This window comes from Saccopteryx bilineata, chromosome 2 (genome assembly GCF_036850765.1).
Source record: "Saccopteryx bilineata isolate mSacBil1 chromosome 2, mSacBil1_pri_phased_curated, whole genome shotgun sequence".
Taxonomy (NCBI): domain Eukaryota; kingdom Metazoa; phylum Chordata; class Mammalia; order Chiroptera; family Emballonuridae; genus Saccopteryx; species Saccopteryx bilineata.
In genome coordinates, this window is record NC_089491.1 from 108,391,894 (window position 1) to 108,415,476 (window position 23,583).

The following is a 23,583-nucleotide window of genomic DNA, read 5'->3' on the forward strand; positions in this document are numbered from 1 at the left end:
CAAGATTTGGAAGCAGCCCGAGAGCCCATCAGCAGATGAGTGGATACAAAAGTGGCAGTACACTCACACAATGGAATACTACTCAACCATAAAAAAAAGAGAAAGACATCTTATGTTTTGCAAGAGCATGGATGGACCTGGAGATTATTATGCTGAGTGAAATAGGCCAGTCAGAGAAAGACAAGTATCACTTCTTCTTGCCCCAACCAATACAGTATCTCTCTCAAAATTTGGTTATTCTCCTCTATTGCCAGTCTTAATTAACAGCACTCATCTAAGCCAGAAATCTGTTTATCGTCTATCTCTCTCTGTCTCTGTCATTCTCTGTATTTCTATTTTTTCTGCTATCTGGTCAATCATCAAACCCTTCCTCTTCTATACTTCTTGATTCCATCTCATTTCCTCCACCCCCCAAAACTGTTGCCCTGCTACAGGCCTTCAGCATTTGTGAAAAGCACTGCAATTGCCACCTGACTGGATCCCCTACTTTGAGACACATTCCTGAAAACCACGGTCTACAGAGTTCCTCTATGTTCCCATAGCATTCTGTAACTACTTTCTATTTGACATTTACAATATCATATTTTCATTATCAGTTTAGGTGTCAGACCTCCTAATAACTAAATGCTGAATTTCTCAGATGTTAGACTTCATCTTTGAATACTCAGTACCTAACATAGTATCTATTGAAGTGAACCTAATCACTGAGTATTTATATCCTTAAAAGCAAGACTGGATTAGTAGATACTTTCATCTCTCCGCTAATCACATGGGCATACACAAAACATTAACAGTGGGTTGTCTTGGGACCATAGTGTAAAAGCTTTTTCTTGACACTCACAATGCAATGGACCAGACTGTTTCTGAAATAACAGACAAAATTCTAGTTTATTAGAATTTTTTGCTTCAGTGGCATGATTTATTTTCATCAACAATCTGTGAATGCAATTGTCTGTGGTTCTGTAATATGCATACTATATCTCTGAAGATGAAAAAAAAAACATTCCAAACTTGGGCTGTCTCCCTTGATTATAATTATAGATAGCCTACTTTGCACCATCCTTCTGGAGAAGATCCAGGGTCTCTTGAAGCATTAATTTAAAAACTCTACCATAATAGTCTAACCTCATTTAAATAATCAACCAAATCTCCAAATAGATGCAGGAGCATAACATTTTAACCATGAACAGACATTAAATTTTCTTCTGAATTTATGGATTAATACACTTAGTTACATGTAATCATTTTGGCTCACCTACTTAAATGATGTTTTGATTACGTAAGATAATGAAATTTTTAATCATGTTTCTAAGTTACCACATGTGTTTATCTTTGTTTTGATGTGATATGTGACCTGCTTAAGCTATTCAGACAAGATACATTACATAATATGTTTATAGGTATGTACTTTGTAGTAAATTTGCTTAGATGAATTTGTGATAGGCTCTAATTCTAATAATGAGAATTATTTTAATGTGCTTTCTTCTTACTCTTCTCTGCAAAAAAGTTCATTTGAAAATTTAAAAAACTATCATTTTGAGAGGGTAAAAGTATTTACTAATATTTATACATTTTCAGGTACTGTGGCAAATGCTCCTTCTTTTATATTTTTTAAAGATTGTATTTATTTTTTTTTTTTTAGAGAGTTAACAGAGAGCAAGAGAAGGGCTGGGGAGGAGCGAGAAGCATCAACTCATAGCTGCTTCTAGTTTGTCCCTTGACCTTGCACGTCCGGGGTTTTGAACCAGCAACCTCAGCATTCCAGATCAATACTTTATCCTCTATGCCATCACAAGTCAGGTTAAAATGACCCTTCTTTTTAAAAAAATAAGTGTCATATTAGAGAATGTTGATGTTGTAACTTCAGTGTATAACTTTGAAATAATATTGATGAATTTGCTTCAGATGCAGCCTTCGTGTTGTGTTATGAAAAGACTGTAGATGATAGATGCTTCATAGACACACCAAAGGGTTAATGGCAAAACAAAAAGGCACAACTTCCAGATAATGATATTTTCAGAGGTAAACAAATCTGTAAAATGCATTAAGCCATTCCAAAAGATTTAAAGTTTGATCCTTTGAAAATAATACACAGCCTTGTGTTTACTTTGTAAGATATTTTTAAGCTATGTAATGATTGATGCACTTTTCTGTATGTATGCATTATACTTGAAAAATGCACACCTTCTAATACATTTAATAGGCACCAGTGATGATGACAATTCTAAACTATCAATACAAAAAATAAAACTCATCATTCTTTTTCCTCAGCATAAATCTAAATCTCTTTAATTGATAAAACAAGCTCATTTATTTCTGGCAAGGACTGCCTGTTTCTAATGATCCATAATCGTGTTAAAAGTTAAATGAAGAATTTTAAAGGTAAGATCTCTGTCACTTTCAACTGGCCTGCTCTCTTAAATTCTTAGAAACTCTAATCACTAAATGTTTGCACATGTTTTACTAGCCACCCAACACTAGGCTGAAGATCCTATAGTAGAACTTTTTCTTTAAGAATATGGACCTTGGCCTTTTAGACTTGCAATTGCACAGTGACTTCTACGAATGTATGTACTGTTACAGTGTGTGTGTGTGTGTGTGTGTGTGTGTGTGTGTGTGTAGGAAGGAGGAGGAAGGACTGAGAGAGATGGTAAGACCAGGTTCCTCCCCCCTACCCCCCAGTGATTCAGTGGTGTTAGGTCAGTAAAATTAACGTTCTTATCTCATTCATTCAGTGGAAACAAGCTCATATGTTTCATAAGTTCATATGAAGTGTGTGCAGATACTGATGAAGGCTTTGCCAAAAATATACAAATTGTATCAGTATTTCTAATAACTATTCAGCAAATATTAAATAGTGGTGAGTCTTTTCCTTATATTTTACAATAACTTGTGATTACAGTATCTACATCTGGCATTTAGGGTTTTATGTGGCAGGGAAAGATAGGTGAGAATACCACAATTTAGGGTTGAAATGAAGGGTCAATTGAAACTGGTAGATCAATTCTTTAATAGGGCAAATCTATCCAGTGGATATATTTTGTTTGACACAGTATTTTTAAAAACTGCTTAACTCTCAGCATAAAATGATTTGCAGATTTTATTTTTTAAAATCTACATTTGGAGTTTCTCTTGACAATCAAAAGATCTGGAACAATTGGACACTCATTCCTGTATAGACTGAGCCGAGTAGGTACTGCTACTTCCATTAGGCTGGGTATGACTCTCCAGTTCAAAGACTGGCCCCATGCTGTCCACGGGTTGCTTTGTCATTCATATTACCTGCCTGGCTCCTGCGATATTTGAGGCTCCAACCCCTTGTTTTCATAGGGAGTCTAATTTGCTTATCTAGTAGATTGGTTAATCAAAAATTAATTTTCTCTGTTTTCTTCCTACCCTATAGTGGAGCATATTGATACCTTGACTAAAGTATCCTGTTATTAGCTTTCAAAATAGTCTTTTGTAAGGCTCTCTTATCCTAAAACAAAAAGAAAAAAAATTCTTTTTCTAGTTGTTTTAAAAACCAGAAAGTCAAGCCTTTCTACTCAATGGATTATCAATTTCTTAAAAAATATATTTTTGTAAGTTCAAATTTCCATATAATTATTTACCCTTTTACTAGAAAAAGTCTTAATGATAGTTGACAAATAGCATTATTCTTGTATATGAAGCATTGAATATTTCCATGAAGCATCCTAAGATCAAACATCCAGCCATCAACTTGTGGAAGTATCTATGTGTGTATAAACTTGCTTTATATTTCTTTAAAACTGATTTTTTTAAAAGCAATCTTTGGAGTTTTTCCTTAAAGTATGTTGATGATGGAAAAATATAAAGAAAAATTTCTTTTTTGCCACTGACTTTCATTATTATTATTATGTCCACAATGAACTTTTTATATTTGTTCCAGCATTACATGCAGGGGCAAGCAGGCATATGAATACACCACCACATTGTCCATCTTCATGGTAACTTTAAACTCAGAAACTTTATAAAACAGTCTGCTGAAAGATAGATGAATCATTGAAGTTTTACCTTGAGTCACTTTCCTAAGGTTGAGCTAGGAAGAACATTTTAAATAGAAAAATTGTGGCATCCTTAACTAACTAATGTTTGTGGATGCCATCTGCTATATTTAAAAGTGTGACATTTATTTTCTGTGTCCTTATAAGGATGCAAGAGATTAACCCCTAAATTTTTTAATATCTTTAAAACCTCTTTCATATGCAGAGAAAAAGAGACACATGGTTATGTGCTGATATAAATATTTAAATAAACTAATTTTACAGATGAAACATTTTAGAAATTATATAACATAAAAATAATAAAAGATTAAGTTAAACATTAATAACTTTCTGGGAGAAATTATGATGTTCTTTCTTCATAAAGGTAAATTTGCCTGAAGAAAAAAACTCTTTGTACCAATGAAAGCTATGGGAAAGAATTTGGGAGATTTCCCTTTTATTATTTACTATGTCTTACAAATGTGGTGCTAGTACCTACCTTCAGCAGCCTTCAGTTATTTGCCCAGGAATAGAGATGAATGTAGAATGATCTACAACCTTCCGAATGCCACATTCCACCTTGGATTGTGAGACATAGACTGGGGCCAAGAACAGGAATAATTTCTCTAGTCTCTGTAGGGAGCTGCCCTCGGTAGAAAACTAACCAGCTGAGTCTACAGCCTAAGGACAGATAATGCTTTCACACAGACTATTCATAATTTAAATTTTCCCTTCAAGCCAGATCATCACAGTTCTACCATTTCTCAAAGCTCTCTCTTAGTTTCCCAATATGAAATAAAACAGGGTCTTTTTTTTTTCTACACTCAGAGTCTGAAAACTCCCCCTTTATCTTCAATCACATCAGAAGCTGTTCTTTTCTACACCACATATGCCAGGTTAGTCTCCTCACCATTGGCTACCGTGGTTCATCCACTCGTGCCTACAGAAGCTAACTTGGAAACACCCAGAAGTTGGGATGATTATAAGAGCCTGCTATAGCTTTTTTTTTTTTTAGGGTTTTTTTTTTTTTTTTTTCTGTATTTTTCTGAAGTCAGAAACGGGGAGAGACAGTCAGACTCCCGCATGTGCCCGACAGGGATCCACCCGGCACGCCCACTAGGGGGCGACTCTCTGCCCACCAGGGGGCGATGCTCTGCCCCTCCACGGCGGAGCCTGCTATAGCTTTTTGTGTGAACCTGTATCTCTATGCACCATCTTCCTACTCTCAGGACAGAAGTTGTTATATTTTTTTAATGGATCATAGTACACAGAAGTGATTAAACATACTTGCTGACTTAATAAAGGAACATAGGGGATCTCATGGCTTAAACAGGTTCCCAAAATTTAGTGTCCACAGGAAACCACCTAGATTAAATGTCTGTTAAAATACAGATTCCTTGGCTCCGTATCCAGATTCCTTGGCTCCATATCCCTAAATTTTGCTATTTTAACCAGTTCCCAGATGATGCTGATGTTGCAGTCCAGAATTACACACTGAGAACTATTATCTCAGACCATAAGAGTACATGATTGTAAGGCTACAAAGAGCTCTATCCATATATACAGGTAGCCTAGTTCTTATATATGCCCACATACACAAGATAGAAATGCTACTTAAGATTTAACATGAATGTAACAAGATTATAAAATTGATTTCTCTGAACTATAAAAAAAGTTATTTAATTAGTATTAAACAATAATGACATATGCAAACCGGTAGGGGAAGAAAATGCATAGTTTGAGAAGAGGAGAAACCAGAGGGTGTTTCTGGGAGCGGCAAGGGTGGAGTTGCCAATGGCAGAATTAGGGCAGTTCTGCTCAGAAGCTATGCTGCCTGGCAGCTCCAAAAGGGTGAGCCTGAATTTCATCCTCTCCAAAACAGGATGTAGCTGCTCGGCCATCTCCCCAGAGCTCTCCCCTCCAAACTGAGGAGAACTCTTCCTCAAGGCTCTCACCATCCTGTGGGGAAGGACAGAATCATATGCTTCTCTGCTATTTTACCTGAGCATAAATATAATTTAAGATGATATTCACTAAGTCCAAATGTCATAGCAGTGTAACAGCCTCAACCAGAAATGATCCAGTTAAAAGTCTAAAGAACATTTTAAAAATCAATGTTGGAGATTAATTTGCTTTCACTGCTAAGAAGGCAAGTGCACATTCAATGAGTGCTTAATGGAGCAAGCAGCAAAAAGGGATCAGTGGAACCTCACAATCAAATGCCCGTATTTAGACAAGAACAGTTTCTTCTTTTATTTGGAGAAAGGTCTCCATTCTAGGAAGAGCTCAATGTTTCCCAAATTTCAATTGCTTCCTCGTGTTGAAATTGCACTTGTTTTCTGTATAACATAAAAATATTTCTTTACATTTGGATAAAACACCCCGACCAACAGCAGCTGCAGCACGCCACCCAGATGAAGGAGTAGGGGCTGTGAATAAAAACCGAGGGAAACAACCCTATTTTCCTACCTTCGAAATGCAAATGTCCTTCATGTTTCTCTGCTCAAAACCCTCAACCCCTTGCTAGCTATGTACAAAAACTGCCTTTTGGCAATTTGACCTGCCTTCTGGTGTCATTAAACTTGAGCTTTTTTATTATATATATATATATATATATATATATATATATATATATATATATATAACTGAGACTGGAGTCTAAAACTTGATTACATTTAATTTAAATAGTTTTGGGCACAAATACTTCATACTTACACTATAATCCTGCTACCACACACCCAGAACCATGGAATTTAACTTGTCCATCACTGACACCAGGTTTGATCGCTAAATTAAGAGCTCAAGTATCTCCATTGTAAAGCTTTTTCCCTTTGCAATCAACAAGTAATGTGTGTATTCTTGGATACTATAGAATACCCTCTTTCCCAGCAGCTTCTCACCGAATGATTTTGGTTTCTATTAATGATCTTTGCCCGAATCTCTAATTGCATTAAGGATTCCAAATGGTGATTTTTCTAATTCTATTATTTCTTACATATTAATGAGCTGGCATTCTTTTGTTTAAAAAAAGGGAGGAGGAGTTTTCACACATTAATGATTTCAATGGACAGTATAAATACTTTTTTACCTATTTCCAGAGTAAAGTGTTGATATAATATATAATATTACCTTCAAAGTTGGAAAGGTGGAAATGAAGCTTCTCTCTCTCTCTCACTCTTTCTCTCTCTCTCTCTATCTCTATCTCTCTCTCAGAACTTATGGATTTTTTGTGTGTCTGACCAGGTGGTGTTGCAGTGGACAGAGCATTGCCCTGAGACACTGAGAACCCAGGTTCAAAACCCAAGGTGGAGGCTTGAGTGCAGGCTCACCCTCTTGAACGCAGTCTCTGGCTTGAGCGTGGGATCATAGACATGACCTGATGGTCGCTGGCTTGAGCCCAAGGTTGCTGGCTTGAGCGAGAGGTGAGCAAGGGATCACTGACTCAACTGGAGCCCCCAGGTCAAGTCACATATGAGAAAGCAATCAATGATCAACTAAAAGTGCTGCAATTATGATTTTATGCTTCTCATTTCTCTCCCTTCCTGTCTGTCTCTCTCTCTCCCACCCTAACCACCCTCTAAAAAAACAACAGAAACAAAAAGCAAGTCTGACCAGGTGGTGATGCAGTGGATAGAGCATCGGACTGGGATATGGATAACTCAGGTTTGAAACCCTGGGGTCGAGGGCTTGAGTGTGGGTTCATCTGGCTTGAGCGCGGGGTCCCTGGCTTGAGCAAAGGGTCACTTACTCTGCTGTAGCCACCTTGACAAGGCACATATGAGAAAGCAATCAATGAACAACTTAGCCACAACAAAGAATTGATGCTGCTCATCTCTCTCCCTTCCTGTCTGTCTGTCCCTATCTGTCCCTCTCTCTGTCCCTGTCACACAGAAGAAAAAAGCTTATCAATTTTTTTATTTATTTAGTATTTTATGGTTGTTTATTTTAGGGGATGCTTAATTGGTTTCACATTTAATTATTGGAATCCATAAAGCATGGATTAATTTTATTCAATGTTTTATAATCATTTGGGTATTATTTATGGGTGGTTGGCTTGTCCTAAATGTAGTCGACGGAAGCTGTCTCAAGAGGGTTCCTGTATTGGAGAACTTGCATGCTTTCGGGCACAAGATCTGCATGCTCAACTTTTACCTAACTGCCTCAGACTTGGAATCAGCCATTTCTTTAGGTAAATCTGGTTTCTTTCAGAGAATTTAATACTCAAGATCTAGGTACCCCAGAGTTGTCATTGTTTCTAGACTGCCTAGTAAAAAGACATAAGACATATCATGCTAATATTTTCAATTCAAATTAACATTACAGGGATTTTTTTTCCTTAACTTCTTTGACTTCATATTTGTGTGTTCTTTTCTTACATAAAATCCTATTTTCCAAAATACTTATTATTCTCCAAAATATACAATAATGAGTAAAAATTATAATAGCAATATCACTACTAACACTAAAATCATGAAATAGTACTTAACTTTTCTTTGTCGTCCTTTTAGTAATTAGATTATATCTCACTAAGGGTGCACAGAGTAAATACTACATTCAAATTTCACTGGAAGTATTTTTTTTCCCTCTGGGTGGTTATGTTAGCAATTTGATATACAGTTATAGTTTATTTGCTTATTTTCAATTTTAGATATTTTAAAAAATTAATCCTGTCTTGTTTAATATATAAAATATTTACATGATTCAAATACTAAATTAAATTTAAAAGCATTCTTAGATTTCTAAGTCTTCCATCTTTCCCTTCCCCCTCCACTCCATTCTGAAATCACCCGATGAATAACCATTATTTTAGTTCCATTGTTATACTACCAACATTTCATTTTGCAAAAATAAACAAAATATATGCACTTTGAATTTTTTCACTTAGCTACATATCATGGAGACCTCTCTCATTCTTTTTATAGCTGAATAATAATTAAAATGGCAGTATCATACTTCATTACATCAACCAGTCTCCAGAGTTCATTCCTAGAAGTAGAATTGCTGGGTCAAATGGCAAATACAAATGTAATCTTCCTGAATTAGAGTCCATATTTTTTAAAGTTTTCCTAAAAACTCTGATCATCAGCCTGGTTTAATAACCAATAACCTCCATATTAATAGTCATAATATAATGTTTTAATCACAACACTAAGTTTTAACTGAGTCACTGCTTTGAGCTGGACATTATGAGAGAATACATGCATTCACTCAAAAAAGCAAACATCATTTGAAATACAAGGAGTGGGAGAGAAAAAGAGCAGAAAGTTGAGGTAGTTTATGTGAAAGAAACTATTTCCTGGTGGTTTACTGAAAGGAAAGAGTGAAGAAAGGAAGATAAAACACAAGAAAAAGTTTGAGTTACACAAAAGATGGTGAATGTTGGAATAGCTAAGGAAGAGCATGAAAGAAGCAGCTAGATTGGGGTGTAAAATCAGAATGTCCAGGAGCCCTCTGGGAGATGCTCAAATTGGACACTATATTGTAGTGGTAATGATCACAATCATTGCTTTTCCCCAGGACTCTCCCTTTCACCCAGAAAGAAGTATGCCTCCATGTTCTATCTTTGTTTAGCACTATGCTCCTATAGCATTTGCTGTACTTTATTATAGCTTTCTAGTCTACCCACCTTTACACACTGAATTCCCCATCTTTGGATTGCCAGCATCTGGCATACAACCTGCCACACAGTAGGCACACAGTCAATGTTCAGTGGAATTGAATATTTACATAAAACTCTCCCGCAGATTGTATTCTGAAAAGCAAACTAATTAAATACTTCTTTCCATGGGAATATTAAAAGGTGTTTTGGGGGAACCACTGAGACTTGACGGCAAAAATTTATCCGCCCAATGTCATTCAAAAGTGGTAAACTTTAATAAGCAAAAACCTTGCATCATGGATTGCCATGTTGTTGCTTTTTATTGTATGTAGCTGTACTTCCTCCTGAGATAATCATCAAGTTATGTCAGACTGTCTGTTTCTTGTGTAATGCCAAGGTTAACTGGCAAAATATTTTCAAAAGTAAAAAATGGGTTCACAGTAGAACTGTAGAGCTGTAATCATTCACAATGTTTGTGTTACTTTCATGACTCATCTAGAAATATTTAAAGCTCTTTATGGATGGTCAGTTTTGTTAAAAATTTAACTCTTCTGTTAACTAGGGAAAGCAAACTAGATCTAAACATATTAGGTGTTTATCTATTTATAACCATAAGACGTGATAAGGTAATTATGAAAAGGATTAATTCAAAGATGCTAACATTTAAAAAAAAGTTTTATAAATAAAATTTAAGCAGAGTTTAAAGGAGATTTTCTGGCAAGAAGAAGGGAAAAGAACACTGTAGGAAGGAAATAATGCCGTATGAAAGGGCAGCAAACTATCCAAGTGAGGAGGAGGGTTGATGAAGTTTAAAGTCACTGATAAGTCAGTATTGGCAGTGAGTGGATTTCCGAGTGTTAAACATCAGAGATAGGGGCTCTGTCTGATTTCTCCCCTTTCCAGGCCATCGAGATTTAGCACTAAGGCTGGCCCAGAATGTCAGAGGCTTAATCAGCTAGCTCATCTTGATCTCACACTTATTTTGGCTTAATGTGACCAGAATAACATTAAAAATGTGAGTTTGGATGCTAGACGGTGCTTTGGCCTAAGGTTATTTAAATCCAATTAGATTAAGAAAAGGGTTATCCCCTGAAACTCTAGTTTAGTGTATCAGAGTCCTTTTTGTTGAGATGAAGGGCCAAAATGCTGAACTTACTTGCCCATTGCTTCTTTTGCATATTGCTAGCACAGAAACATTTTGGAGGGTTCTTCAGATAGAATTTTACTTGTGCCTGGCTAAAACACCCAAATTATACCAAAATGGGGGACGGATGATTGATGCTTCTCATCTCTCTCCGTTCCTGTCTGTCCCTCTCTCTGGCTCACTTTCTAAGTAAAAAATAAATAAATAAAATTTTTTAAAAATTTATAATAAATAGTGATTTATTTTAAATAGTATGCATTGTCCTAGGCAACTGGTTTGGGCTGGGTAATGTTACTAAAATGATCTTCTTAAGGTTTGTTCCCTCTTTTGGGCTACTAGTTTCTTAAGGAGAAGGGCTGTGTTAAGTCTACTTTATACTGCTGGGCTGTAACACAGAGCCACGCACATAGCAAGCACTCAGATGTTTGTTGAGAGGGACTATTTGTCCAGTGCCAGTTGTATAATTAGAATTTCTTTCTATCTTGCAGAGTTAGGGACAAAGCTGCAGTGACCTGTTGCTATTTTGAGCTGCTGACGATCATGAACTTTTTCCCAACCTGCTTTGTTGGGACAGCCTGGCCACAGGAGCTTTAGTACATGTGAAAAGTATACCAGGTATCTTTTGTAAAACCTTCTCGGAAGTATGTGTGAGGCAATACAAGGAATACCACATTGGAAGTGTTCTAACCTTGGCTCTATTACCAATTTACGTAAGCCACTCATCTCTCAGAGGCCTTAAATTCCTCCTCTGTCTGTTAAGGGGTTTGTTTTAAATTATCTCTCAATTCCCTCCTAGCATTAACTCACAATATGAGCTTAATATATATTTATTAGTTGAATTAGACTGAAGTTGCACCAGGATCTCTAATACATTGTTTTACAGTGTTTTAGTTCAAAACTAATATTGCTTTCAATGTTAAGTTTAAAAATGAAATATAAATGGCCTCAGAGAATGTTATTTTTCACCCATTTTTTTAACCCAGCTTATATAAGGAACTCTCACACTGTGAGAAAATCACAGTAAGTCAACTTGTGCTATTTAAAATATGGATTGAAAAATTTTGTCTGTAATTGTGAGTAAAATATTCTATAAGAAAATGAGGTTTGGGGAGAAGAATGTTTTATATTACTTTTTCAGGTGTGTTGGTACTGCAATAAGTATCAAGAACACACAATAACTTACGAGGAATCTGGAAGAGCAAAAGCACTAGTTTTACTTCTATAACAAAATCTATGCCCTGAAAGAACTTACTGACAACCCTCCTTTAGTTTACTTAAAGTCATTAAACAAATTTAAATGTAATATAACTATTTTACTTTTTAAAAACTCTAATTCATGCTTTTTCCTAATTCTGGATTCTTTATAACAATCAATAAAATTAGTGTGGTTTTACATATTTATATGATTATACTAAAAAAGGATACAAAAGGCCCTGGCCGGTTGGCTCAGCAGTAGAGCGTCGGCCTGGCGTGCGGGGGGACCCGGGTTCGATTCCCGGCCAAGGCACACAGGAGAAGCGCCCATTTGCTTCTCCACCCTCCCCCTCCTTCCTCTCTGTCTCTCTCTTCCCCTCCCGCAGCCAAGGCTCCATTGGAGCAAAGATGGCCCGTGCGCTGGGGATGGCTCCTTGGCCTCTGCCCCAGGCGCTAGAGTGGCTCTGGTCGCTGCAGAGCAACGCCCAGGAGGGGCAGAGCATCGCCCCCTGGTGGGCAGAGCTTCGCCCCTGGTAGGCGTGCCGGGTGGATCCCGGTCGGGCGCATGCGGGAGTCTGTCTGACTGTCTTTCCCGTTTCCAGCTTCAGAAAAAAAAAAAAAAAAAAAAAGGATACAAAAAAGTATTCAAAACTCTATATGCATAATGAATTAATTTAATGTTAATTAATTCAATAATCATTAAGTTTGTACAGTCATCTCTCAATAACATTAATGAGTTGATGTAGACCATCATTATGATTATAAGAAAGAGAGTAATATTTTTTAAATTTTATTGATTGATTTTAGAGAGAGGGGAAGAAAGAGAGAGAGAGAAAGTAAGAAAGAGAATCATCAATTTGTTGCTTCAGCCATCTATGCAATCATTGGTCGATTCTTGTATGTGTCCTGACCAGAGATCGAACCTATGACCTTGGTGTATCAGGTCTATGTTCTAAGCAACTGAGCATCCAGCCAGGGCGAGACTAATATTTTGTGACTGTTTACCATCTGGCTGGTACCTTGAATTATTTAATTTGACCCTCTCACCAACTCTAAGGTTATATTATTATTCCACTTTTAAAAATGAGAAAACTAATGCTTAAAGAAGCTATTACTTGCCCTAGTGAAAATGGGAGGATTCTATCCCAAGTTGCCAAATATCAAAACTTATCCATGATCCTTAACATTATGTTAATTTTGTTATATTAACTGTCTCACATAATACTTTTAAGAATTCATAAATTTGGCTGACTATAAGTTTATTAAAAAGCTATGTAGAAAACTAAACAAACTATTAATAGATCGTCACATAAGGGTAAAAGGTCAATATCTGCTCAAGATCCTTGAGTTACCAAAAAAAAAATTTAATTTGAATTTACTACTTCCACTGATATGTGAGAACCCAACTACAGTTATAATGAGTGAGCCTATCATTGGTGGGGAACATTATTAACGCTTAACATCACAGCTCTTATCAGCCACAAGAACTGTGGTTTCATATTTCCCTATTGCAGATGTTGATATCCAAACTTTGATGGTTAACAGTGTATTGAGTTTATCTAACATTTTACCACAAAGATTCTCAATTATTTTCCTTACTAAACAACCATTTCAAACTACTTGTCAATGGAGCTAATTAGAAGTACCTCAAAAATGTACTTTTATAATATATCTTCATATGACTAAAAAATTAACCATTCTAAGTTAGCTAAACAATAGTTGTATCCCTAGAATCAGTCATATAGTCTAATGATCAATCAGTATTTACTGATCTTATACTCAGATCTTAAACTTCTCTTGTGCATTCCATTTCAAGAAGTTTTTCTTTAAGAAAGGTAAGTCAAAGATGTTAAACTATCCATTTATTTTTAACAGGGGAGAACATGAATGCAGTCCCTCACTACCACAAGTAATGCAATTGAGTTTCCCACATCTGGGGAAATTGTAGGGGTCAGCACACCTGGAATGCAATGGGTTAGCCTCACCCTGGGAAAACTACCTTCATGATCATGGTATCTCCTCTGCCAGTTAAGTATAACTTTATATTTTTTATAATAAAGAAATCTGTAAAAAGCCTGAAAAAATCATCAAAAGAATATCGATTAAATAAAAAAAGTACACAGAATGGCATATCCATTGTCATCGACATAGAAAGATGTCCGTGATATATGGCTAAATGAAAAAGATGGTTAGTAACTCTATGTGTAAAATGTTATCATTTTTGTTCCTTTAAAAATAAACCTGTTCAAAATCACAATGAGGTATCACATCACACCTGTTGATTATTATCAAAAAGACAAGAAATAACAAGTGTTGGCATGGATGTATAGAAAAGGGAACCCTCATGCACTATTGGTGGGGATGTAAATCGGTATGGCCACAATGGAAAACAGTATGAAGTTCCCTCAAAATATTAAAAATAGAACTACTATATGATCCAGCAATTCCACTCCTGGATACTTATCCAAGAAATATGAAAACACTAACGCAGATATATGCACCCCACATGTTTATTGCAGCACTATTTACAATAGCCAAGATATGGAATTAAACCAAGCATCTATCAGTGGATGAATAAAGAAAATGTGATATCACACACACACACGCACACACACACACACACACCACATATATATTTATGATTGAATATTATTTAGCCATAAAAAAGGAAGGAAATCTTGTCATTCATGATCACATGGATGGAACTTGAAGATATAACGCTAAGTGAAATAAATCAGCCAGAGAAAGACAAATAAATATCTTATACGTGAAATCTACTTGAAAAACAACAACAACAAATAAAGTCATAGGTACATATTGGTGTTGGCCAGAGGCAGGACTGAAGTGGTGGGAGATGTGTAAAGATACAAACTTCCAGTTATAAAATAAATGTCATGGGATGTAATGTACAGCATGGTGATACAGTTAATAATATTGTATTGAATATTTGAAAGTGACTAAAAGAGTAAATCTTAATAGTTCTTTCCATAAGAAAAAGAAATCTGTAGCAATATGAGGCAATGGATGTTAACTAGCTTCACTGTGCTGGTCCGTTGTAATATATACAAATATTGAAATCATTATGTTGTAGATCTGAAACTAATTTATGTCCATTATACCTCAATAAAGATAATAAATAAACAAATAAGCATGCATGAGTTCATGAATATATTCAAAGAAAAAAATCTGAAAAAAACATTTTGTATGAAAATGTTAGCAGATCTCTGAATAATAGAATTGTAATGACATTATTTTCTCCATTTCATTTTTGTGATTTTTTTGATAATTTTTCAATGAAGATAAAATTAGCCTTATAATCAGAAAGAAAACTATTAAAAACAAGTCTGGCCTGGCTTGTGATGGTGCAGTGGATAGAGCATGGACCTGAAATGCCAAGGTCACCAGTTTGAAACCCTGGGCTTGCCTGGTCAAGGCACACACAACAAGCAACAAGTAAGCAAAGAAGAATTAAACTGAAGCCATATTTCTTGCCCCTCCCTCTGTAAAATCAATAAATAAAATCTTTAAAAAAATAACTTTGATGGGCATTTGGGAAAAATTATTCTATGGATCCTGAGAAATAATTGCAATGTCCATGTATATAGCACATTTGAAAGGAGTCTATTATGTTTGATGCAGCTCCAATTGCAAGCTACAGTATATCGATTAATCAGCTACAAGCAGTTGTCAAGCCTGTACAATGTAAGAAACATGATATTTCACAACATAGGAGCATAGAAGAAATTGAGTCTGCCTTAAAGGACCTTATAACCAACTAGAAAATGAAAACATACCTAATTTTTACTATTAACTAGTAAGGAATGTAAAACTTGCTAACTTACATTCATGAGCAGAAGGAAGTTTTAGCTACTTGTTGAACCAGTTTCATGTTTGTACATAAAATGGGGTTGATGCAGATCTCCCATACTTGTGTATCATTTACTATGTCTAATTCTAAAGGCATTAGTGTCTTCGGATGTGTTACATTCTACTTTACCAAAAGTTAAATTTATGAATTTATTACTTTTTTCTCCTACAATAATGGAGAAGCTCTCACAGACTTTGTTAAATATAATCAGTATTTTATTTAAATTATCTGAAGGTGCAATATTCCTTACATCTAAATTTTCTCAATGTCCAGAGCTTATATGTAAAGGATCACACTTTTTAATATTTTACCAAAATATTCAAAGTATATTTCTTCCTTCTTAATTGTCTAAATAAAATGTGATACTTTCCCCACAGTTTATTATAATGAGTGTTCACTATGAAACAAATATTTGTTCCAGACTACTGAAGAGTATAGGTCTGTTTGCCCGTTCATTGATTGGACTCCTGCTGTTATATTTTCCCAGTCCTTGTTTCCGCTTTTTGCTGTTATAGTTTTTAATCTATATAATCTTTTGCTTTTCAGGTGTTACCTGTCATTTGCTGCCAAGAACGTGACTTTAGGAACACCCTTCTCTCACTTCTTTTTCTAATTTGTGGCAGGTTAAGAATGAGAACCTGAATAGGAAAAGGTAGGAACTCTCTTGTGTCAGGTACACAGGTTCATGGGCTTTTGAGACATTGACATTGGCTTCTCTGAGGCCTTTCTCATCTTCCAGACACTAGATGCTGCTGTAGACCAGTGGTCCCCAACCTTTTTTGGGCCATGGACCAGTTTAATGTCAGAAAATATTTTCACGGACCTGCCTTTAGGGTGAGACAGATAAATGTATCATGTGACTGAGACAAGTATCAAGAGTGAGTCTTAGACGGATGTAACAGAGGAAATCTGGTCACTTTTTAAAAATAAAACATCGTTCAGACTTAAATATAAATAAAACGAAAATAATGTAAGTTATTTATTTTTTTCTCTGCGGACCGGTACCAAATGGCCCACGGACCGGTACTGGTCCGTGGCCCAGGGGTTGGGGACCACTGCTGTAGACAATTGAGTGTTTCATCATCTTCAGAGTTCTGAGGTGTTCTGCATTTCAGAACACTTTGATGGGAGCTATTAAATTGACTTTAGAAATCTTCCTAATATTTTAAGTTTGAAGGCAGGCATCCTTCAGAAGAAAAGGGTAAAGAAGACACATTGAGTAAGTGATAAAAGATGACACAAAATATGGATAGGCCTGGAGAGCATTATGCTAAGTGAAATAAGCCAGTCAGAGAAAAACAAATACCATATGTTTCACTTATATGTGGAATGTAATGATACATTAAACTGACGAACATAATAGGACAGAGGCATGGACACATGGAACAGACTGACAGTTGTTAGAGGACAGGGAGGATGATAGAAGGTGAAGGGATTAACAAAAAAAAAATATATATATATATATATATACACACATATATATATAACACATATATAAATATATATGTATATATATTTACATAACACATAGACACAGACAACACTGTGGTGCTAGCCAGAGGGAAAGGGGGTGGGGGTAGGAGGTGAGCAAAGGAGGGTAAATGGGAACAAAAGAGACTTTGAATGGAGCAATAGCGTATGACGCAGTGTGCGGATGATGTTTTATTGAGTTGTACACCTGTCCCTGCACCCTAGTAAGTGAAATTAAAACAAAGGTGATGCAAAATAAAAAAAGAAATACAAAAGGAAAGGGGGAGAAGAGTAAAGAGAATAGGGAAGGAAGAGGAGAAGGCAAGAAGGAGGGAAGAGGAGGTGAGGATATTAGGAACAAAGAGAAAGGGAAGGAGAGATGGAAATATTCAGAGAAGAGGAAGAATGGATGCAGAGAAAGGGACAAGAAAAGAAGAGAAACAAAAATTAAAGCAACAGTGGGGAAAGGAGAAACAGATGTGGAGAGAAAGAGAGAAACAGACTCAAAGAAAAAGAAATATAGGGAGAAGAAGGTAGAGAAATAAATGCATAAAGACAGTATAATAGATAAAAGCAGGGATAAAAGGAAGGAAGACATATACTACCTGATGACTTTCTAATTCCCAAGAATCCAGGTATTTCTCTTGGATATCTTTATGAGGTTCATCCTTTCTATGTATCCTGTTTTTATTTAAGCTACTTTGATTTTCAGTTCTTTATGAATAAACATTCTCTGACTAAAAATATATTCTCCGATGATTGCATATTGACCATCTTCTAAGTACTAGAAATTAGACTCAGTGCAAGTCTACATATTGTAGTATCCTCACTTTATCAATTAATATAACAAAGCTTAAAATTCCAGTGGATTGCACTCCACATCAATGCAGTATGGCCTGGAATATTTAGGTTTAAACACGTTTCAGAAAAATAAGATACTAGTGTTTTTACTGTCACTATGTAACAAACTATTCTAAAACTTAACAACTTAAAACAATAATTAACATTTATTATCTCACAGTATCTATGGGTCAAGAATTTAGGAGCAGCATAGCTGGATGATTCTGGCTCTAGATCTCTTAAGAGTTTGTATTCAAGACATTAGTCACTTAGGCTAAAGGATCCCTTTCCAAGAGGATTCCCTCATATGGAAAATTTCATGAGTGTTCTCACAACATGGCAGTTGGCTTCTCCCAGAGCCAGTGATTCCTGAGAGAGCAAGTCAGAAACTTTAATGCTTTTTTGACCTAGGCTATCCTATTGGTTACACAGTCAGCCCTTTTCACTGTGGGAGTGAACCATACAAGGGTGTGAACTCCAGGACGTGAGACTCACTCGGGATTCCCTTGGAGGCATTCTATCTCAGTTAACCAGTCTGATATTGTAAACTGGAGTTTAAATTTAAACTTCTAAAAAACAAATGTAAGATGGCTTTTGAGAACTTCACTGTTTTCTTCCAAAGCTCTCAATAGGAGAATAAGCTCTCCTGAAGGTTATATTAGTAGTATTTACTATCTGAATGGGAAAACTATCATCTAAGTTATGTATGTGACTTTATGAGTATGGCTTGGGTTTTTCTAGCTGCAACACTGACAGTCTTAGAACCTAGTTGGCTGTTTCTTAATGAGGAGTAATTTACCTATAGGAAATTTCACTCTTTTTTCACATACACTTCTATGAATTTTGACAAGTGTATGCCATCAGGAAACCACCACCATAATCAAGATACAGAACAACTTCAAAAGATTAGTATTACTCTTTTTTATTTTCCCTTACCCCGGCAAGAGGAAACATCTGTCTCCAGAATTAATAACATACCAAAAGCCTTTACATTAGAGAAAACTACACTATATTAGCATTCATCTCTAGAAATGAGGTACACAGGATTGAACTGTGATGGAGTGTTGAAGATTAAGGACGCCGGAGAGAGTGCCACAGGAAAAACACCAGAACGGCTCTCGAGTACAAGACCCATGCTCCAGAATCTCGTTTCATTTCTTCATGGCAGCCTTTCCGTATGCCTCAGAATCTAACCTCGATGTTTTTTTCAGAATTATCTTTCTGACCCAATATCTGATGATACTACTCCCCTGACAGCTGTTCTTCAGTGGCTCCCCATCGTGTGAAACCAAAGTAGCAATTGCTGATGGCCACAGGGACCATGCAGGTTGCCTAAGTAACAGTTGAATAAAGCAGGTCAGATGGAAACTACTGCAGAAGGGTGAGCAGAGTCTGTCAAGTTGGGGAAAATGTGGTCAGAACTCACAATTCTTCAGGAGAGGCTAGAAATCCAGATTTGTATGTGAAATTTCGCAATTTTTGGGGGGTATTTTTTCCGAAGCCAGAAACGGGGAGGCAGTCAGACAGACTCCCGCATGCGCCAACAGGGATCCACCCGGCATGTCCATCAGGGGGCAATGCTCTGCCCCTCTTGGGGCATCGCTCTGCCACAACCAGAGCCATTCTAGCGCCTGAGGCAGAGGCCACAGAGCCATCCTCAGCACCCGGGCCAACTTTGCTCCAATGGAGCCTTGGCTGTGGGAGGGGAAGAGAGAGACAAAGAGGAAGTAGAGGGGGAGGCATGGAGAAGCAGATGGGCGCTTCTCCTGTGTGCCTTGGCCGGGAATCAAACCCGGGACTCCTGCACACCAGGCCGACGCTCTACCGCTGAGCCAACCGGCAAGGGCTCTCAATTTTTAAATGTTGACAACTAATTCAGTTAATACACATACACACACATACAGTATAATCCAGAGAAACCACTTCTGTAACCTGTGGGCAATCAATCAATTCTGACCTGATTGATAGGACAAAATCCAAACTCCTGAGCATGGCATAAAAGGCTCTTCATGGCCCTGGCTGGTTGGCTCAGTGGTAGAGCGTCGGCCCGGCGTGCAGGAGTCCTGGGTTCGATTCCCGGCAAGGACACACAGGAGAAGCGCCCATCTGCTTCTCCACCCCTCCCCCTCTCCTTCCGCTGTCTCTCTCTTCCCCTCCCACAGCGGAGGCTCCATTGGAGCAAAGATGGCCCGAGTGCTGGGGATGGCTCCTTGGCCTCTGCCTCAGGCGCTAGAGTGGCTCTGGTCGCAACAGAGCAACGCCCCGGAGGGGCAGAGCGTCGCCCCCTGGTGGGCGTGCCGGGTGGATCCCGGTCGGGCGCATGCGGGAGTCTGTCTGACTGTCTCTCCCCATTTCCAGCTTCAGAAAAATACAAAAATACAAAAAAAATAATAATAATAAATAAATAAATAAATAAATAAATAAATAAAAGGCTCTTCATAATCCATATCCTGCCTACCTTTTCAACCCTGTGTAATGCCAGTTGTTCCCCCAAAAAAGATGTGTGCTTCATCAATTGTGAATTTCCTTCAGTTCCAGGAGATATGAGTTGTACTTGCTGTTGTATTTCTGCCTCTGACTCTCTGATGAATTATCATTTTTCTCACACTGCATCACTGCCAAACACCTCATGAAATTCCTCTTTGAGGAATTACCTCCCTTAAGAGTCATCTCCTTCCAAAAACCACCCCTGTTCCCACTCCTAACCTCCTTTGTCTTCTAGGATAGGTGTCTTTACAGGGGCTCCCAAAAGATTAAGTAAAATCCAACCATTACTTGAAATAAAGACTAAGAGAAGAAGCAAATGTATGTAAGGAGCAAAGTTTCATTTTGTGTTTAGCACTTGGGTATTTTATGTCAGCAGGCAATTGTAGAAATAGGTATTGAAATTAGATGCAATATCTGGCCTTGAAGTGGGGATCTGAGAAAAACTTCGTAAAGGGGAAAAAAAGAAGGCTACAAATGAAATCCTGTGAAATAAGATGTAAGCGAATAAAAGAGTGTATGAAAGGAGTTTTAAAAGAAGTCAGAAAATTTGGAGTAAATCTTACAGAAAGTGGTGTCATGGAGTTGAGGGAAATTTTCAGGAAGGAGGAAGTATTTATCTTGGCAAATACTGCAAGATGTCCATGGCATTTAGCAATAACATCAGTGGCCATCTGATAAGACCAGTTTTTAAGGGAAGGTGGTTGTGAAACCAAATGAGAGTGAATTAAGGAATGAGTAAAAAATGAGAAAGTAGAAACTCTAAGTAAAGTTACTCTATTTTGTCGCAATGTCAAAAACTACTTGGAGACCAGATGAAATGAACCAAGGGGCCAAGAGGAGACAACAGTCCTGGTCAGCAGATCGAAGGACTGAAGCCCCAAATAACCCAGCGAAGCAGAAGTTTTCAGGGGGTGAAATAAATAAAGGACAAGGAACATGCTGATTCCTAATCTCTGTTCTGAGAGCCTAAACATTTTTTTGTTGCTAAATCTTATCCTGCTGTTTTGCTATTTCCAGCGTGCACTGTGTCCAGTACAGGGTCAGAGAGGCCCCTGGACTCCCGTCCTTTCTGGGCTTTCGCCCTAGGGCACCTTGCTGTCTCTTATTGTTGTCCTAACTCTGCATGTTTTCACAGCACATTCCCATAATATCTGATTATTTTTTGTGGATTAAAAGAAACACTAGAATTGTATACAGTGTTAAGAGAAGATTTTTTGGAAGAGCTATTTATTAGTTTACTTTTAGTATTTCTCAACAGGGGAGGTATTGGCATTTTGAAAACCTGATTCATTCTTGTGTGGAGAATTCCCTCACATTACAAGTTATTTAGCACCCTGCCACCTCCCTTCTCAGTAAAACCCAGTAGTGCTCACCAGTCATTTTGATAACCAGAAATATACCCATTCTCATTTCCAAATGCCCCTGGACATAAAAACAAACAAAACTACAAACCACACACAATAGGATCTTTTTTCTCCCAATATTTTTCTATGAAAAAATTTAAAAAAAATAGTATAATGAACACTTGAATACCCATTAGCTAGGTTCAGAAATTGTTAATATCTTGCCAATTTGCTTAATCTACTTATGTATGTTTGTATATATTTGTTCTTTTATTTTGCCGACCAGTTAAAACAAAGTGGTCAAAATCATGAGACTTTATAGATGCATCTCCCAGAATTAAGGACAGATTCTATAATCACAACATTATTACCACATCTTAGAACATAAATAACAAAAAAAATCTTTTTTTTTCTTAGCAAGACAGAGACAGACAGGAAGGGAGAGAGATGAGAAGCATCAACTCATAGTTGTGGCTCTTTAGTTGTTCATTGATTACTTTCTCATACATGTCTTGACCATGAGGCTCCAGCTGAGCCATTGATCCCTTGCTCAAGCCAGCGACCTCTGGGCTCAAAGCAATGACCATGGAGTCATGTCTATGATCCCACGCTCAAGCCAGCAACCCCACACTTAAGCTGGTAAGCCCATGCTCAAGTTGGATGAGTCTGTGCTCAAGCTGAGGGTCTCAGGGGTTTTGAACCTGAGTCCTCAGTGTCCCAAGTCAATGCTCTATGCACTGTGCCACCACCTGATCAGGCTAAAAATATTCTTTAACTTAAAATCTCAAAATGTAATTTTTTAAAGATTATCCTGAGTGGGCCTGACTTAATAGAAAAGGCTCGTGAAAGAGGAACTTGGCCTCCCTGGAGGGAGATTCTCCTGCTGGCCTGAACACTGTGTTGTGAGCTGCCCATGAAGGAAGCCACCTGGCGAGGACCTGAAGGCAGACTCTAGGATCTGAGAACAGCCTCCAGCTAATAGCCAGCAAGAAAATGAGGGCCTCATTTCCACAACTACAGAGAGGTGAATGCTGCCAATAATCAGTGAGCTTGGAAAAGAACCCCAAGCCTCAGTTGAGGAGGTAGCTGGCAACATCTTGATTTCAACCTTAAAATATTCTAAGCAGATGTTACAGCTACAATGTGTCAGATTCCTGACCCCCAGAAACTGATTTAAAAATTTGTGGTTTTAAGCCAGTGATACTCAACCTGGTCCCTACTGCCCACTAGTGGGCATTCTAGCTTTCATGGTGGGTGGTAGCGGAGCAACCAAAGTATAAACAAAAATATAGATTTAACTATAGTAAGTTGTTTTATAAAGATTTATCTGCCAAACTTAGTGAAAATCCGACATAAAGTACTTGGTAAGTAATTATTATTATATGCTTTAACTTGCTGTAACTCTGCTTTATAAATTTTATAAAGTTACTTCCCTACTTTATAAATCAACATTACTGTGGAACTGTTGAGCAGTTAGAAAATTTTACTACTAACAGAGATACAGAAGTGGGCAGTAGGTATAAAAAGGTTGACTACCCCTGTTTTAAGCTATCAAATTTGTGGTCATTTGTTGCACAGCAATAAAATAGTACAAATAGACAGCATTAGCCTCTTATTTGCAATCTAAAACCCGT

The 23,583-nt window shown here is 37.2% G+C and overlaps 1 non-coding gene across 1 annotated transcript; it reads right to left on the bottom strand.

The window, feature by feature from the left end:
- Positions 1-13,813: 13,813 nt before the first annotated feature.
- Positions 13,814-13,977, bottom strand: LOC136327658 (U1 spliceosomal RNA). Its single transcript, XR_010729835.1, has one exon. It is a non-coding gene; the product is annotated as a U1 spliceosomal RNA (small nuclear RNA).
- Between the last annotated feature and the right edge of the window lie 9,606 nt (positions 13,978-23,583).